The 18,627-nt window shown below is 42.6% G+C and overlaps 1 protein-coding gene across 1 annotated transcript in view; it reads left to right on the top strand.

The window, feature by feature from the left end:
• The window catches only part of LOC129708036 (potassium voltage-gated channel subfamily A member 3-like), a 109,342-nt gene extending 93,162 nt beyond the window's left edge, over positions 1-16,180 (top strand). Inside the window, exon 4 of the mRNA XM_055653578.1 lies at positions 11,626-16,180. The gene's annotated coding sequence lies outside the window, so the exon portion shown is untranslated. The remainder of the gene's footprint in view (positions 1-11,625) is intronic.
• The last annotated feature ends 2,447 nt before the right edge of the window (positions 16,181-18,627 follow it).

The following is an 18,627-nucleotide window of genomic DNA, read 5'->3' as shown; positions in this document are numbered from 1 at the left end:
GCTGAGAGGCAGCACATCGCGGTCATCAGATGTAACTGCACGACCTAAAACAGTGCCGAGTGTTGTACTCGCAGCCCCGTCGATCACTCCCCCCCCCCCATCGACTTCATCTACATTTCAAAGCAGCCCATATAATCGTGGACCATTCATACCTGTTCATCCCCTCTTCTCTCTTACATCGGGCAGTAGATCTATGAAAGTTTGAAAGCACGAACCACTAGATTCAGGAGCAAGCTTCTTCCCTGCTGTTATCAGAGTCTTGAATGGACTCTCCTCACCTGCTAGGGATGTATTCCTGGTCTCCCAGTTTACTTTGTTGCAGCCCGTGTACTTTATAACTGCACTCTCCCTGTAGCAGTAAATTCTGCATTCTGTTTGCTTCCTCTTTTTCATTACCTGTTGTCCCTACATATGATGTGATTATACACAAGCATGGATGGTATGATATGCTTGGATAGCACGCACACACATTTGTTGACTGTACCTTGGTGCACGTGACAATAATAAACAAATACCAATTAACATTTGTGGCACCATTTTGCTGGTTCACAAAATATTAACATTTGGATGTGATAAATAGTTAGCTTTTCATGTAGCAGCTAACACAATTCTTGAAGATATCTTGAACTTGTTCAAGTATAATTTGAAGATAGATTCAAAATGCTGGAGTAACTCAGCGGGACAGGCAGCATCTCTGGATAGAAGGAATGGGTGACGTTTCGGGTCAAGACCCTTCTTCAGTTTAATTTGTGATATTAAAATTCTTCACCTTGACCTCAGCCATTTAAAATTCTGACTGATTGAGGATTCTTCCAACAGTCCAACCTTTATCTGATCAAGTGCAGTCCTGTTCTCAAGTGCCCCCATCTGGTTAGACGAGGAACTGTTGTTATCAGTCAAGAACTTGAGCACATATGAAATATTGGTACAAATCTGACAACACAATCTGTTGGACTTGCCTGGTTCGATGTTTTCCATGTTCCATGTTTTCTATGTTTTTTTTCACTGGAATTCCACAGCATTCTTACTTTGTAGATGATTATGAGAACTTTATTGTAATTTCATGATGCCAGTATTATTTATTAATGAAATTATATGCGCGATGGAAAGACACTCAAATACAGTCCCAGTGAGCAGCAACACTGATTTTCAGCTCAATACTGAATATTGAAATCCATTTAAAATGAAGCGTTTGTTAACACCAGTGCGATTAGTGCTTAATTGCATCAGTAATTGCTAATATCATTCAAAGTGAACTTTCACCAGAGATGGCCTATTTGACCTCTTCCCACCCATCCAATCTTTCAATTATTCCATATTCTGTGAGAATCTCAAGATTAATGTTCTCCTCACACCCCCCATTTTTGTGATTCCCAAATTACAGGTTGACCTTACTTTATGTTATGGAAGTGTATGGAGTCTTATTTTTGTTTTTTAGTTTTATTTTTAGAGATACAGCGCGAAACCGGCCATATTCGGGCCACCGGGTCCACGCCGACCAGCGATCCCCATGCATTAACATTATCCTATACCCACTAGGGACATTTTTTTTTACATTTACCAAGTCAATTAACCTACATACCTGTACGTCTTTGGAGTCCAAAGGGATGCGTTCAGGGCTTATCTATATCCAAAGATCCCTATAATGTAGACTTTAGACTTTAGACTATAAACGTTAGACTTTATAGATATAGCATGGAAACGGGACCACCGAGACTGTGCTGACCAGCGATCACCCCATAGACAATTCTATCCTACACACTAGGGACAATTTTACCAAAGCCAATTAACCTACAAACCCGTACATCTTTGGAACGTGGGAGGAAACTGGAGCACCCAGAGAAAACCAACGCAGGGAGAATGTGTAATCTCTGCACAAACAATGGTCGAGGTCAGGATCGAACCAGGGTCTTTGGTGCTGTAAGACAGCAACACTACCACTGCGTCACTGTGCCGCCCCTAACAACGTCCTCTCTACATTAACATGCCAGTTCAGAACCCAGTTCCTCAACATGTTTGCATCAAAGATCTTTTCTGAAAAAACAAGCGACTAATAACTTTCTGAAACACAAGGACACAAGAAAGTAGGAGCAGGGGAAGGGGGAGGGGTAGACCCCTCGTCTGCCCCCCCCCCATTCAATGTCAACACAGCTGATCAACACTGGCCCCAACTCATCCTGTGCTCAAGTTCCCCAAAACCATTATTTCATTGATCTCCCAAATATTTATCCATCACAATGAAGCTGGGTGTGGGGGAGACTGGGGAAGAGAGGGAGCAGGTGGGTGCTAACCCTGAGCCTTCTCCCTAACAGTGTCTTCAATTGAAAAATCTGAGTACAACTCGTCAAAGAGTGACGTGGATTCTTTCACCACACTGCCCTCTCATGGCTGTTGTGAGAAATTGTGAATGAAATGAAAGGCTTCACAAATACATCACGGCTCACAGAGATGTACAATTGCTTCCATTTGAAATGCTCCTTTCTGTGGTTGTAGCAGAAGCCATTTAATTTTCTGTCTATGTGGTGATTTTAATTGGTCCAGAGAGTGATTTTAGCCACCACAATAAGCACGTGTGTGTTCATATCTCACTGGCATTTCAGGTACAGTTGAGATATGAATCTCATTGTTAATTAAATAATACCCTGAATCCATCGTAAGATTGGCATTAATAAAAAGTTCAGAGATAAATGGGTTGTGTTAATTAAATTAATTCAGATCTGTCTGGAGATCTGGTTTAAATTGAGGTTTAATTTAATACAGCAAATCCCATCCAGAGACAGAGGCTGAGCTTTAATTTGTGGTATCGGATATACAGTAGCTCAGATGGGAGCGTTCTACTGGGTTGTGAGTTTGATTCATGTTGTTGAGACTTAGACCATTACCTGGGCTGACATATGGACATAGGACAGAGAGTGTTGGAGATGCCAATCTTCAAATGCCCTGACCTCCTGTATACTGTTTACCCCCACGTGTATACCCTCTCACATCACCAGTCAACTAAAGACAGGGAAGTCTACATCTTCCCATCGCTTGTCTTTCAGCTGCTGCCAGTATCTTCTTGCTGTTGCTGGATCTATACCATATGCAGATTGCCCTGGTGTTCTTGTGTACACGTCTGAAGCTGCCTCATTGGATGTAACTAATTGGGGCATCTAGATGACAGGAAAGACACAAAATGAATTAAAGGTTTTGCCATTTGTAATTAAATCACCCACGAACGTGAGCTGCCCTTTCGCAGGTTCACTTTATTTTACAAAATTAGATTAACCTTGTTAATAAGTAAGGGGAAAACTCCTTGCAAGGATAAAGTTTAGTTTATTGTCACGTGTACCGAGGCACAGTGAAAAGCTTTTGTTGTGCGCTAACCAGCCAGCGGAAAGACTACATCATTACAATCGTGCCATCCACAGTGTACAGATACAAGATAAAGAGAATAACGTTTAGTGCAGGATGAAGTGCAATAAAGTCCGATTAAAGATAGGGCTGCACAGTGGCGCAGCGGTAGAGTTGCTGGCTTACAGCGCCGGAGACCTGGGTTTGATCCTGTCTATGGTTGCTGTCTGGACATAGTTCGTATGTTCTCCCCGTGACTGCGTGGGTTTTCCCTGGCTGATCCGGTTTCCTCCCACAATCCAAAGACGTACAGGTTTGTCGGCTAATTGGCTTCAATAAAATGTTTAAATTGTCCCTAGCATCTCTAGTGTTGCCCTGGACCTGTGATATGACTGTGCACATACCCAGCACCCAAGGGTGAAGGCTCCTAGTTATGATCATTGGATCACGGGGCATGTTTCATTGCTGCCCAGTGCTCTGCACATGCACAGATTCTCCTTTGACCGCAACCAGGGTTAAACCTTTCTGTCACCAAACTGCGTGGCAGGATAGCGTGGCGGGTAGAAATGCTACCTCACAGCTTCAGTGTGCATCTTGTGTGGAGTTTGCATGTTCTTCCCGAAATATGCAGTAGTTTTCTCAGGATACTCCTGGTTTCTCCCTGTAACGTAGCCCTGGTGTGTAGGTGAGGGTAGAGCTCGGGCAGTGTTGATGGGAGTGTGTGGAGAATAAAATACGTTTATTGATGTCCCACATAACACCATTTGGCCAATATATCCCCAAACCTCTTTTGTCCATGTACCTGCCCAAGTTAAATGTTGTTTTAGTACCTGCCATCAGCTACCTCCTCTGGCTTATTAATTTATGACAAAGGCAGACATCTGTGGATAAATAAGAGACGTCTTTATCTACAGGGGCGGCATGGTGGAACAGTGGTAGAGTTGCTGCTTTACATCGTCACAGACCCGGTTTGATCCTGACTTACAAGTTCTATCTGTACAGAGTTTGTACATTCTCCCTGTGACCGCGTGGGTTTTCTCCAGGTGCTCTGGTTTCCTCCCACATTCCAAAGAAGTACTGGCATGTAGGTTAATTGGCCTCGGTAATGATTATAAATTTTCGAAGTGTGCAGGATATTGCAGGTGTACGGGGTGATCGCTGGTTGGCGTAGACTAGGTGGGCCAAAGGGCCTGTATCTCTAAACTAAACTAAACTAAAGTTTGGACTGAGATTTTATAACAGGCAATGATTGATCATGTTCTCCAAAAAAAAACTTTGAGGACTGCTGTTCACCTTCTGTTCACGGGCAGACCCGGCCCTTTAGTGGATGACACAGCTCTAGGACTGTGGCCCAACGAAAAGTAATCCTCTGCGCCAGGAGCCGATAGCCTTCAGCCAGTGTGCAAGTCTATTAACTGGGTCTGGTAACAGTGTGAACTTTAGTGGACCCAGTGGTTGCTCCAAGCAACAACTTCAGCACTTTACTCCAGCACAGTGGTTGTAATGTCCAGACCATGCCCCCACAGCCATCAGTCCGTACACATTCCTCGCGCTGTGATGCAGGTTCACTGCTCTGGGCATCTGAGTTGATAACAAGCCAAGCCATTGCATGAGGCTGTATACCAACAGACCAAAATCACCTACATTTATACTTCCTCTACAAAATTGCATTGGGCGACAGGCAGCGAATTTACATCAATGTTCATTTCCCAATGCACATTCGAGCTGAGAGATGCTAAACTCTTCAAATAAAAGTGCACATGATATGTGCATATTATACACTGCATGTTATGAAGCCATGCATATTTAAATACTTTTGGAAACAGAATTAAACATTCATGACACATGAAGAAAAAAGGAATAAGCTGTATCACTTTCCATGGCAGTTTTCCGGATTCCACCGCTTGTTTCCCACTTGTATTATGTGTCCGGTTTAATATTCCACTTTCATTATTTCACCGAGTCCAGTGTTCATTTCAATTGTTAATAAAGAATTGAGGATTTAGGCAAGAGCTTTTTAAATAGAACTGGCAGGAGCACAAGAGGTCAGAGTGCATGTTAGGATAACACAGCAAATCAATTAATATTTTCCTCGTCCGTTCAATAGAATGTATTCAATTTGTGGTGACTGAGTCGCTGGCTTCATTCATTCTCAAAAATAATCTTCAATAAATTCTACACTTTAAAAAAAATAATGCTTTGAACATGATTTCCAGTCTAATATTCATAACAGTTACAGAAGGCATAATAGACACAAAATGCTGTAGTAACTCAGCGGGTCAGGCAGCATCTCTGGAGAAAAGGAATAGGTGACGTTTTGGGTTGGAACCCTTAATGCTTTATTTAAAAAGTTTGAAGAAGTGTTCTGATCCGAAACATCACCTATTCCTTTTCTCCATAGATGCTGTGTTACTCCAGCTTATTGTGTCTACCTTCAGTATAAAACAGCATCTGCAGTTCATTCCCACACAAAATACATCATGTTCCTGGAGTTCTCGATTCAAAATGCAGGTCAAGATATCAGCAACAGCATCTGGCATTTATTGCGGCTTCATGTAGTAAGGTATCCCTCTTCTCCTCAGAGAAATGCTATCACACAATATTTGACAAATAAAAGCACATCGAATATTATGATGGTGACCAAAAATACAGGTTACAGAGGCAAGATACAAAGATCACATTAAGAGGAAGGAGATAGAGACAGGGGGAGGGACATAATGTTTTATTTAAATAATTCTAGTGCTTTTGGGGTTGACAACTGAAACTATGGCTACAATGGAGAGGCGGTTATGGTTTCAAAAGAGGATGTAAACGAGGATGTTGCTAGTCATAGAAACATAGAAAATAGGCGCAGGAGAAGGCCATTTGACCCTTCGAGCCTGCACCACCATTCAATATGATCAAGGCTGATCATCCAATTCAGTATCCCGTACCAGCCTTCTCTCCATACCCCCCTGATCCCCTTAGCCACAAGGGCCACATCTAACTCCCTCTTAAATATAGCCAATGAACTGGCCTCAACTACCTTCTGTGGCAGAGAATTCCAGAGATTCACCACTCTCTGTGTGAAAAATGTTTTCCTCATCTTGGTCCTAAAAGATTTCCCCCTTATCCTTAAACTGTGACCCCTTGTTCTGGACTTCCCCAACATCGGGAACAATCTTCCTGCATCTAGCCTGTCCAACCCCTAAAGAATTTTGTAAGTTTCTATAAGATCCCCCCTCAATCTTCTAAATTCTAGCAAATACAAGTCATGTAGGGTGGGGGGGAGTTCACAGTTGGAGAAGGAGAAGAGTGACCAAAGGATAAGATTATAAATTCAAGGCTCCGTATGCACAGATATATGTGCTAATGATCCCAAAATATTCCCAGCAACATGTGATTCCAACATTGTCTGGCCCCAGAACGTGATGTCTTTTGATCATCTTTTCCCTCAACTACCACCATTAATTGGCCCAGCATCTGCCTCTCTGGGCTTTCAAATTGCACCCCCTCAAACGTCAGTAAATGAGAAATGGAACAATGCTTTCCTCATGGTCTACTTCAGCAAGTGGTTTAGACGAAGAGCAGCCTGCCATCGGGAAGAAGGTGCAGGAGCCTGAAAACTGTAACGTCCAGATTCAGGACCAGCTTCTTCCCGACTGCCCTTAAACACCACAACCATGTGTATGTATGCGTGTGCATATACACAAAGAGTGAACTTTTTTTTTTCTCATTTATTATATTGTTTACAGTGTACTATATTTATATATTCTGATGTGCTGCTACCAGTATGAATTTCATTGTTCTATCTGGGACATATGACAATAAAACACTCCTGACTCTTGAGGAGAGACATGGTATCCTGCCCAATATTCAACATGAACAAGACAAATAATACAGTCATTATCAAATCACTGCCTGTGGGAGCGAACTGTGAACAGGCTGGCTGTAATTCCCATATCATAACTGTGACTACATTTCAAAACTAGTTGCCGGGCTTTAAAGTACCTTGGGATGTCGTGAAAGATACTAAATTAATGCAGAATCTTTTTATTTTAATGACTTTGCTCTGAGTGTATTTCATTTGAGGACCTTGGTGAATAAATTAATTTTCAAAAATGCCACATCAGAGATTCCATCTGCCCCTTCAGGTCACACTGACTTCCCATGTCAGGCGAGGACAAGCAAGTCATCTTTAAAAATGGGAAAGGGCAACATGTCTCTAATTATAGGTTGGGCTGCAAGCTACAGTATGAACTGCAGAGAGGCTTGACTCTGCTTGTGGGAGGGCAGCTTTACACTGACAACAATGTTATAGCGATGCTCAGTAGTTTAGTTTAGTTTAGAGATACAGCACAGAAACAGGCCCTTCAGCCCACAGAGTCCATGCAGACCAGCCATGCCTGCAGAGTAATACCATCCTACACACACTGGGGACAATTATACCAATCCAATTTACCTACAAACCTGCATGTTTTTGGAGTATGAAGAAATGGGAGTACTCTGAGAAAACCCACGCGGTCACGGGGAGAAGGAGCAAACTCTGTACAGACAAGCACCTGTTGTCAGGGTCTAACCTCGGTCTCTGGCACTGTAAGGCAGCGACTCCACCGCTGTGCCACTGTGTCAGCAATAATAATAATAATAATAATAATAATATTTTATTGTCATTGCACATAAGCGCAACAAGATTTGGTATGCAGCTTCCATCCGATGTCATAACATAAATAACTAATACAATTTAGATTTAGATACCCCGAGAACATGGATTGTAAAAAGAACAGTAAAATAGTCAAAACAGTTCAACAGACTAAAGTGCAGATGTGTCTGTGCGACGTGACCATCCGAGGGAGACAGTCCAGGGGGGTGGGGGGCACTCAGCAGGGCCGGTTCAGAGCCGCTATAGCTCTGGGAATGAAGCTGTTCCTGAGTCTGGAGGTTCGAGCATAGAAGGCCTTGTAATGTCTGCCAGAGGGAAGTAGTTCGAACAGCCCATTACAAGGGTGTGAGGAGTCTTTATTGATGCTGACGGCCTTCCTCAGGCACCGTGTGTGGTAGATGCTCTCCAATGTGTCCCAATAATCTTCTGCGCTCTGTGGAAGACGCGCTGAAGAGCTTTCCTCTCCACCTCCGTGCAACTGATATACCACAGAGATGCCATACGTTAATATGCTCTCTGTGGTGCAGCGGTAGAAAGTTGTCCGTAGCTGTTGGGGCAGACCAGTCTTTTTTAATGTCCTCAGGAAGAACAGTCGTTGCTGTGCCTTCTTGACCAGCGCAGCGGTGTTGGTGGACCATGTGAGGTCCTCTGAAATGTGAGTGCCCAGAAACTTAAAGCTGGACACTCTCTCCACACTGTCCCCTTAGATGGAGATTGGGGCATATTCTCCATTATATGACCTCCTGAAGTCAATAATCACTTGATTATTTAAGTCAATTTCAGAAAATGTGATGTTCCTACACAATTAGCAAAGCTTAGATATACTGTAGGTTATGGGGCTTTTCTGCAGTCAGTGGATTTCACCAAACAAACACTTCAGTTGTTGTACATTTGTGCATCTTACTTCATTCACAAAGCACTGTACCACTTCCTCACCAGTGTAATGGTGCTCAAAGGGATGAGAAGATCAGTTGATTCACCTCAAGTTCCATCGTGGCACTGTTGGGATCAATGCTCGGAGCTAATTTGCAATGTATCAATCAATATATTGATGCTTAATTTACAAGGTCTTATACGTTATTGGCTTTTTCATTAAATAGCAAAAACAAATTTACGGAAGAGCTTCTACTTCATTATTTGCACAGTTCTCCCAAAGTAATTACAGTTATTGACAGCTTTTATGGTGCTATATAATCTCCGAGGCACTGACTGCAGGACACAGTGGTCAACAACAATCAACATAATCATGTAACTTAATACCGTGTTCCAGGCATAAACTCTAACCCATTTAAATTTAATTTTACTCCAGCAATTACTTGTTACCACCGGGTGGCGCTGTACGATGGCAGCCTCGCCAACAGTCTGTCTCGTCCTTTTCTTCTTTTGTTATTTTTAGTCAATTGGTGAATGTATGTTTTAGTGTGACTTTAGCTTTGGATTATGTAGGGGGTGGGGGACACTTTTTAAAATCTCTTTCCATGATGGAGATGCGATTTTTCCGTATCGTATCTCCGTCCGCACTGCGGCCTAACATCGTGGAGCTGACGGCCCCTTTGCTCAGGACCACCGGAGAAAAGGAGGGAAGAAGATAATATGTTGTTGCCTTCTATCACAGTGCGCTGTGGTGGATGTTTATGTTAATTTGTATGTAACTGTGTGTTGTTGCTTTTTTGATATGACTGTATGGCAAATCAAATTCCTTGTATATTTTTTTACATACTTGGCTAATAAATTCATTGCATTTACAATTACAATTAACTGCTGAACTTAGATTGATGCTGGAAGGATGGGCTTGATGGGCAGGGTGACAATTGTCTGGAATGTTTGATGTGACTGTGTATCAGGGCAAAGGGCAGATGCATGTGTCTCAGGGCAAAGGGCAGATGCCCATCAGCTGACTAATCATGGCCAGATTACAGAGCAATGTTGATCAGAAGCTGCAGGTTTCAGCCGAGTCCACTGCTACCAGGGCAGGCTGGACGAGAAAGTTGTGTAGGAAGAATCTGCAGATGCTGGTTTAAACTGAAGATAGACACAAAATGCCGGAGTAACTCAGCGGGTCAAGCAGCATCTCTGGAGAAAAGGAATAGGTAACGTTTTGTGTCGAGACCCTTCTTTGGCGTCTGAAGAAGGGTCTCGACCCGAAACGTCATCCATTTCTTTTCTCAAGAGAGGCTGCCTGACCCACTGAGTTACTCCAGCATTTTGTGCCTATCCTTGGACGAAAACATCGTCAGCTGTGTTAAATATACAATGTCATAGAACATGGAACAGTACAGCTCTAGAAAAGGTCATTTGGCCCACAATATCTGTGCTGAACATGATGCCAAGTTGAACTCATATCCGGCTACACATAATCCATTCTTTGCATATCCATATGCATATCCATAAGTCTTCTAAATGCAACTATTGTATTTGCCTCCATCACCACCCTTGGCAGCACGTTCCAGGCACCCACCTCTGTGTATAAAAAAACCTGCCTCACGCATCTCCTTTAAACTTTGGCCCTTTTCACCTTAAAGCAGTGCTCTCTAGTCTTTGACATTTCCATCCTTGGGAAAAAGATTCTATCCTATCTATGCATCTCATAATGTTATAAACATCTATCAGGCCTCCCCTCAACCTCCAGCATTCCAGGGAAAATTGTCCAGGTTTGCCCAACCTCTCCCTGAGTCCGGGCAGTTTCATCGTGATGATCCCTGAAATGACCCTTGTTCCAGGGCAATCCCGGCGTACAATTGGTGAATGGGAATAGATGGGAATTACTCAGGTACATCCCTGCACCATTCCCATTGTCACGGTAACCTTTTGGGTCCTTGCAGCTTTACTTTAGGCTTTAGAAATACAGCGTGGAGACAGGCCCTTCGGCCCACCTAGTCTGCGCCAACCAGCGATCTCCCCTTACACTAGCACCATCCTACACACTGGGGGCAATTTACAGAAACAAATTAACCTACAAACTTGCCAACTGAGAAGTTGCCAACGCCCTCAAGATCTGTCTGCTATAGCACGGAGTGTTCCATGTTCTGTGTGAATATAAATACTGGAAGATCATTCTATTTTAGTTTAATCTTGTTGGGAAGGTCTTTGAGATCAGACTATTATATGAAGTGGGTACACAAAATTGCTAGAGAAACTCAGCAGGTGCAGCAGCATTTATGGAGCGAAGGAAATAGATCGAAGGTACACAAAATTGCTGGAGAAACTCAGCGGGGACACATTATATGAAGTGTATGTATTAGTATTTGTATATGGTATTCCAATCATTCAGATGGAGAAGACACAAAGTGCTAAAGTAACTCGGTAGGTTAGGCCGCATCTATGGAGATATTAGTTGTATCAGACAGTAAATGAACAATAATTCATCCTCAAAATTCACAATCACACAGTGTCTGTGTTAAGGAAGTTTAAAGTTAAAAGTTTAGAGAATTGTGACAGTCAGATTGGGTTTGACATTAACATAGATCTAACGTTAAATTCTATTACATTTTTAAGTAGGAAAGTGGGCTTTAAATGATCACGAATAAAATAATCCTATGCAAGATGTCAGTTTTTATGAAAGAAACCGGTAGAGTTCCTGCTGAAACAGACATTTGATGTCACTCTCCAAATGGTAAATTAATCTCTCTTTATCTCTCGCTGTTTTTCAGTACTCAAGGCTGTGCGCAAACCGACTTGTTACCAACATCTGAATTCATCAACTTCATGGAAGTCATGAGTCCATTCTGCTGCACTCAGGAAGAAGGGTCTCAATCCGAAACGTCACCTACCTATCCATGTTCTCCAGAGGTGCTGCCTGATCCGCTGAGTTATTCCCGCACTTTGCCACACCCAGTCCTCTCCCTTCCAGAGTTCTGCCTTCTGGGATTGGAATTCATGGAAATGTAACTGGCCTTTCTTGCAACATCTGGATCTGTGACATATATGCAATTAACATCTGATGGGCATCTCACTTCAGAGTGAAACAGAAAAGAGGAAAAATGCAACTGGGACAATTGCTACCCACTCAACCCATCTCATTCACCTGCAATCTGATGTTGACAGCGCTACCAAGCATCCTCCCCACTCATCAGTAATTAGTTTCACCAAGGACACTCAGATACAGATCTCATTACAGTCTTTGTCCAACCTTTAGCAAAATAGTTTGATTCGAGGAATGAGGTGAGAGTTACAGTTTCTGATGACTAACCGCTACTCAACCAACTGTGGCTTCAGGACAGTTGTTGTTCTTCTTCTTGTAGGGGGTTGATCACCATAACCCCGTGTCAAAGGTTGTGGAATGCTCAGGCCAGTGTTAGGGTCCAGCTTACTCAGCAGCTTCAGCAGTGACCCTTTCTCCATCACGCCAGAAGTCGGGATCTGTGCTGATGGTCAACGGAGGTTCAGTTCCATCTTCCTCTGTTGGAACAGTCAGGCTGAAAACATGAATATGATTGTGAAGTTTCTTCATTTTATTCTATGGCTATTTAATTTTAAACGTTTCTGTTCTATGCAGCAGGGGATTTGTCCAGGTTCTCTGTCCTGTACTGTACTAACACCAATCATTTGTGTCTACAAGCCCCATTGAAAGTTATAGTCTCTGTTGTCCTGACTAATGGCAAAGATTTAAAGACCGCATGGATGAACTCCAAAAATTGTCATCCCTGTCTGGTGAAAAAATAAAATGGGGAAGGCGGCTCAACCGTGGCTAATGAGGGAAATCAAGGATAGTGTTAAATCCATGGAAAAAGCATATAAATTGGCCAGAGGAAACAGCAAACCGGAAGACTGGGAGAAATTTAGAATTTAACAAAGGAGGACAAAGGGGTTAATTTAGAAGGGGGGGAAAAGAGCATGGAAGAAGACTTGTGTGGAATATAAAAACTGACTAAAACCTCTTTAGATATGTTAAGAGGAAAAGAGTGAAGACAAATGTAGGTCCCTTACAATCAGATACAGGTGAATTTATAATGGGAAACAGAGAAATGGCAGAACAGTTAAACAAGTACTTTGGTTCTGTCTTCACTAAGGAACCCCAGTTATTTATAATATATATTAACAATTTAGATGTGGAATTAAATGTGATATTTCCAAGCTCGCGGATGACACAAAGCTTGGTGGCAGTGTGGTCTGCGATAAGGATGCTATGAGGCTACAGGGTGACTTGGATAGGTTGGGTGTGTGGGCAGGCATGGAAGATGCAGTATAATGCGGATAAATGTGAGGTTATCCACTTTGGTGGCAAGAACAGGAGGGCAGATTATTGCTGTCAGATAAGGATAAAGGGATTTGCAAAGGGACATGGCTGTGCTTGTTTATCAGGCACTGAAAGTAAGCATGCAGGTACAGCAGGCAGCGAAGAAAGCCTTCATTGCCATGGCCTTCATTGCGAGAGGATTTGAGTTTAGGAGCAAGGAGGTCCTACTGCAATTGTCCTACTGCAATTCTACAGGGCCCTGTTGAGACCGCACATGGAGTATTGTGTGCAATTTTGGTCTCCTAATTTGAGGGAGGCCATTATTGCTATTGTGGGAGTGCAGAGTAGTTTCATCAAGTTAATTCCCAGAATGGCGGGACTGACATATGATGAAATAAGGGGTCGACTGGGCTTGTATTCACTGGAATTTAGGATGAGAGGGGATATTAGAGAAATATGTAAAATTCTTAAAGGATTGGACAGGGTAGATGCAGGAAAAATGTTCCCGATGTTGGGTGAGTCCAGAACCAGGGGTCACAGTTTAAGAATAAGGGGTAGGCCTTTTATGACTGAGATGAGGAAAAACATCTTCACTCAGGGAGTTGTGAATCTTTGGAATTCTCTGCCAGTGGAGGCCAATTCACTGGGTTTTTACAAGAGAGAGTTAGATTTAGCACTTTGAGATAAAAAGAATCAAGGGATATGGGAAAAAGCAGGAACAGGGTACTGATTTTGGATCATCAGCCATGATCATATTAAATGGTGGAGCTGGCTCGAAGGGCCGAATGGCCTACTCCTGCACCTATTTTTCTATGTTTCTAAACATGAACAGCAGCTCCACGTCCGTTCAAATGGGAGGGAAATATTGTTACCAAGAAGCTTCAAAGTAATTGCGTTGTCCTTTGTTCACTGTGATATTTATTCTACAACTTTTCGGTTTGACTCACGACCGATTTTTAGGTTCAGAATTTGGTTTATTATAGCCACGTATACCAAGCACCATCTTTGTCAGTGTAAACGCATGTTTTATTGTACAGGTGATCTTCAGATACCCTGCAGCTTGTCTTCTGCCCAACCACTCCCCATCAACCTTCAGTCTGATCCCACACCACTAATTGTCTTCACAAGAACCTGCCTCAATCCTCCTTCCTATTATTTGCCCAGGCCGGTTCCTCTACATCAGTGGCAAGCAGGGCGCCTTCTCTTCAACCACGTCACCTTGCAAGGTGCACCATATACAGTTGAATACTGGAGACCCTGTGGAGTCAGTAGCCATGGTTCGTACGCCCCTGCCTCGCCGAAGCTGACAGTGTCAGTGGGTCAGAATGTGATACTAAGTTCATATGATTAACACCATATCCATCATTTGATGCACACACTCTATTTGTAAGCATGAGCAGGTGAGAGTGTCAAAATAAGTCAGATGGAAAACAAATGTCACACTGGTCCAGTGGAAATATTTATTTTAGCTAATGTCTTTTCATATGGATAAAGTCATAGAGCACCTTAATACATTCTTCAGCCGAACTCATACATGCTGCCCAATATGCCCCATCTAAACTGGACCCATTTCCCTTCACTTGGCCCATATCCCTCTAAACGTTTCCTATCTAGGTTCCCATCCATGTGTTTTTTAAATGTTCTTGGAAAGGTTCTTACTGTTATAGTTCTTATTATTTTATTCTCATCATCTCTTTTATCTATTGACTTAACTATCCATTTCTGATTCTCAAATGTTTCCACCTGTCTAGTCAGCCACTGGTGCTTTTTTTCCTTCAGTTTGATACGATTCAGAGAGAAACTTTTCTGGGACTGTCTGACCAGAAATTTGACTGACCATGGCGCTATTTTAGGACTGGTTTGAAAGGGGTGCCAGGTAAAGGTTGTTGGCTGAAGATTGCTTGAAAATAAATAGCATCCATCTACTAGCAGAAAAATATTGATATTATATTTAGATATATGCTATACAGATGTCGGTTACAATAAACAAAACAAATGCTGGAGTAAGTCAGCGGGTCAGGCAGCATCTCTGGAGAACATGGTTGGGTGACGTTTCAGGTTGGGTTAGAAAGTTCCTGACCCTAAACGGCACCTGCCCATCCCCTCCATAGTTGCTGCCTGAGTTCCTCCAGCACATTGTGGTTTTTTACATCCTCCTGCTTCTCCTCTCAGTGGTCAGGTCTCCTATTGTCAGCAATGGGCACTCCCGGGCACTCTTGCTAAAAACCCACAAGATTCTTGCTTAATTGTGTGAAAGTGACAACATTTTCAATAGCCACTATAATTTTCCTATATAGCAATGATATGTATCCCATTTTCCTAATCTGGTTTATGATCCTGCTTTGAAAAAAATCAGTATTATAATATCAATATTTAATTGAAAATCCAATTCTTAGTTTTGTACTGGGGGGAATTTCCCTTTTCAGGCTATGATAAATGATTTATTGACGTTTGAACTGGAAAGTGTAAGAGGTGTTTTTATCCGTCTGGGGGCACGTACTATAAACAACTTTACATTTCAATTAATTCAAAACTGCTGTGTACTTACAATCGTTTTCCTGCTTTTTTGCTGCAAATGTTAGTCCTATCGATAGGATTTAAAAAATAGCTGAGATGCATCTGATGTAAGGTTGAAATGTCCATGGTTCCACAACATGAATTGTTTTGCTTCAAGTCTCTGCATTCACAGATTGCAATAAATCCTAAGCAACTGGTTTCCTGCCTGCAGTACAAATACAGTATGTACATAGACAACAATTTTAATAAAAACTAATCCAGTGTTCCAAGTGGGCCCATTGAAATGTTATTACCAACATGTTATTTCCAACTTGGACAGTGGCTTCAGACCTGTCTCAGTTGAACGCCGCGGTCCGTCACTGTACAAGTCTGCACTGTCCACACCTCTCCTGCTACAGACCACTGTCCCCGACAGTGTGGCTATAAACCATTGTGATGAATAACTAAATGAATATGATCAAAGTTTGCTCTGTTCATAACACCTGCCTCAAATAAAGCTAAGTCAACATTGATGCTCTGTTGGGTTGACTTTCATTACATATATCAAATGTGGCATTGGTTTGATCAACACTTTCCTTTCCACACTATATCGGCTCAGCTGCTATCTTCCCCAGACTGGTGAATGTGGCAAGTTGGCTGCACTACACTGAGGGGAATTGGCAACCCATTTAATATTTTTCTTCTTTTCTCTGAACCCAGGTCCACGGGCCAAATGCATGTTGTGGTACAGAATAGGGACCTGCGATCTAATGCCACACACAGCTTTTAACACAATCCTCTTCCTCCTTCGGTGGTATGTACAAACAGCAGGGAACAATCTCACAGAGTCTCAGACTTGTAGCTTGCCTGCAAGGGTTCATAAAGTGGAGCACATTTTCTCAAGTTTCTGTGAATTAGCCGTCCCCTGGGGACTGACCAGGCCGTTACATCGACTGCAACTTGTTTCAATTGCCTCAGGTGCTCCAGCTCGGCAAAGCCATTTACCTCTTAAACATGTCAGTTGCCTTCTTCAGACAAGTGCATGCTGAATTATAGAATGTAGAATACAGATGCTAGTAATACACAAAAGTACAACGCTGGATCTAGTATTGGGAAATTGGGAAGGGCAAGTTAATAAAGTGTGTGTGGAGGAGTCTTTTGGGAACAGTGACCACAGTTCTGCACGGAAAATGCTGGGAACAATAGACCGGTGAGATTAACATCTGTAGTTGGTAAGTTGCTGGATAGTATTCTGAGGGATAAGATTTGGATTTACATTTGCATTTGGATGGGCAAGGGCTGATTAGGGAGAGTCAGCATGGTTTTGTATGTGGGAGGTCGTGTCTCACAAATCTGACTGATTTTTTTTGAAGATGTGACCAAAAAGGTTGATGAGGGCAGAGCTGCAAATGTTGTGTACATGGACTTCAGTTAAGCGTTCGACAAGGTTCCGCATGGTGGGCTGCTCTGGAAGGTTGGATCGCATGGGATCCAAGAAGAGATAGGTGAATGGATGGCAAATTGGCTCCATGGAAGGAAGCAGAGGGTAATGGTGGAAGGTTGCTTCTCAGACTGGATACTTGTGACTAATGGTGTGCCTCCGGGTTCGGTGCTGGGTCTGTTACTGTTTTTCATCTACATCAGTGATTTATATGAGAACATACAGGGCAAGATTTGCTGATGATAAAAAAGTTAGTGGTTTTGCAGACAGTGAAGATGGTTGTGAATGATTGCAGCAGGATCTAGATCGATTGACCAGGTGGGCGGAGGAATGGTTGATGAAATTGAATACAGAGAAGTGTGAGGTGTTGCATGTTGGGATGTGAATAAGGGCTGGACCTACAGAGCAAATGGTAGGCTTCTGGGCAGTGTTGTAGAGCAGAGACATCTAGGAGTACAGGATAAGGATAAGGGGTGATCTTATTGAGGTGCATAAGATTATGAGGGTAATAGATTGGGTAGATGCACAGAGTCTTTTGCCCAGAGTAGGGGAATCGAGGACCAGAGGACATATGTTCAAGGTGAAGGGGAAAGATTTAACAGGGATCTGAGGGGTAACCTTTTTCACACAAAGGGTGGTGGGTGTATGGAACAAGCTTCCAGAGGAGGTAGTTGAGGCTGGGACTATCCCATCGTGTAAGAAACAGTTAGACAGGTACATGGACAGAACAGGTTTGGAGGGATATGAACCAAGTGCAGGCAAGTGGGACTAGTGTAACTGGGACATTGTTGGCCGGTGTGGGCGTGTTGGGCCGAAGGGCCTGTTTCCACACTGTATCACTCTATGACACAAATTTTGTAGGAAGGAATTGCAGATGCTGGTTTACACCGAAGATAGACACAAAATGCTGGAGTAACTCATTGGGACAGCAGCATCTATGGATAGAAGGACTGGGTGACCTTTCAGGTCAAGACGTTTTTCCAGGGTGAGAGTCAGGGAAGAGGGAAACGAGATATGGAAAGGTATGGTGTGGAAACGATAGATCAAAGGGGACGAAGGTCAAGGGAAATGTAGAATAGATCTGAATGAAAGGTGTTTTTATTGAGAGAGGGTTGTGTAGGTTTGTTAGTGGCAGCTGATCTACCTGGGTAGATGTAAATTGAGGAAATATGCTGAATCTGTGTGATTATGTTGTAATGTAGAAACAAGCAACTGCAGATGACGGTTTGCAAAAAAAGACTGAATTTCTGATTATGTTTCATTAAATTGTGCCGCTTTGTAATAGCAAGTTTAATTGTATTAATTTTCAAAAGTCTTCTCTCCCATTTTATATTAAATAATATGGTCTTGCACAAATCAAAATTCAAGTCTTCTCCCCCTTTGACAGATTGAATGTCTGAAAGGAACAAAGCAATTTATTTGTGAGACTTAAAATAAGCTGCTCCAGTGATGCAGGACTGAGCGCATCTGACAAACGGCTGCCGTTAAGGGGAGACTGGCTCTGCTCTTTCATTGTAATAATCTCACATCTTTGGTGGG

This window comes from Leucoraja erinacea, chromosome 22 (genome assembly GCF_028641065.1).
Source record: "Leucoraja erinacea ecotype New England chromosome 22, Leri_hhj_1, whole genome shotgun sequence".
NCBI lineage: Eukaryota > Metazoa > Chordata > Chondrichthyes > Rajiformes > Rajidae > Leucoraja > Leucoraja erinaceus.
This window is presented reverse-complemented; position numbering and strand designations above follow the sequence as displayed.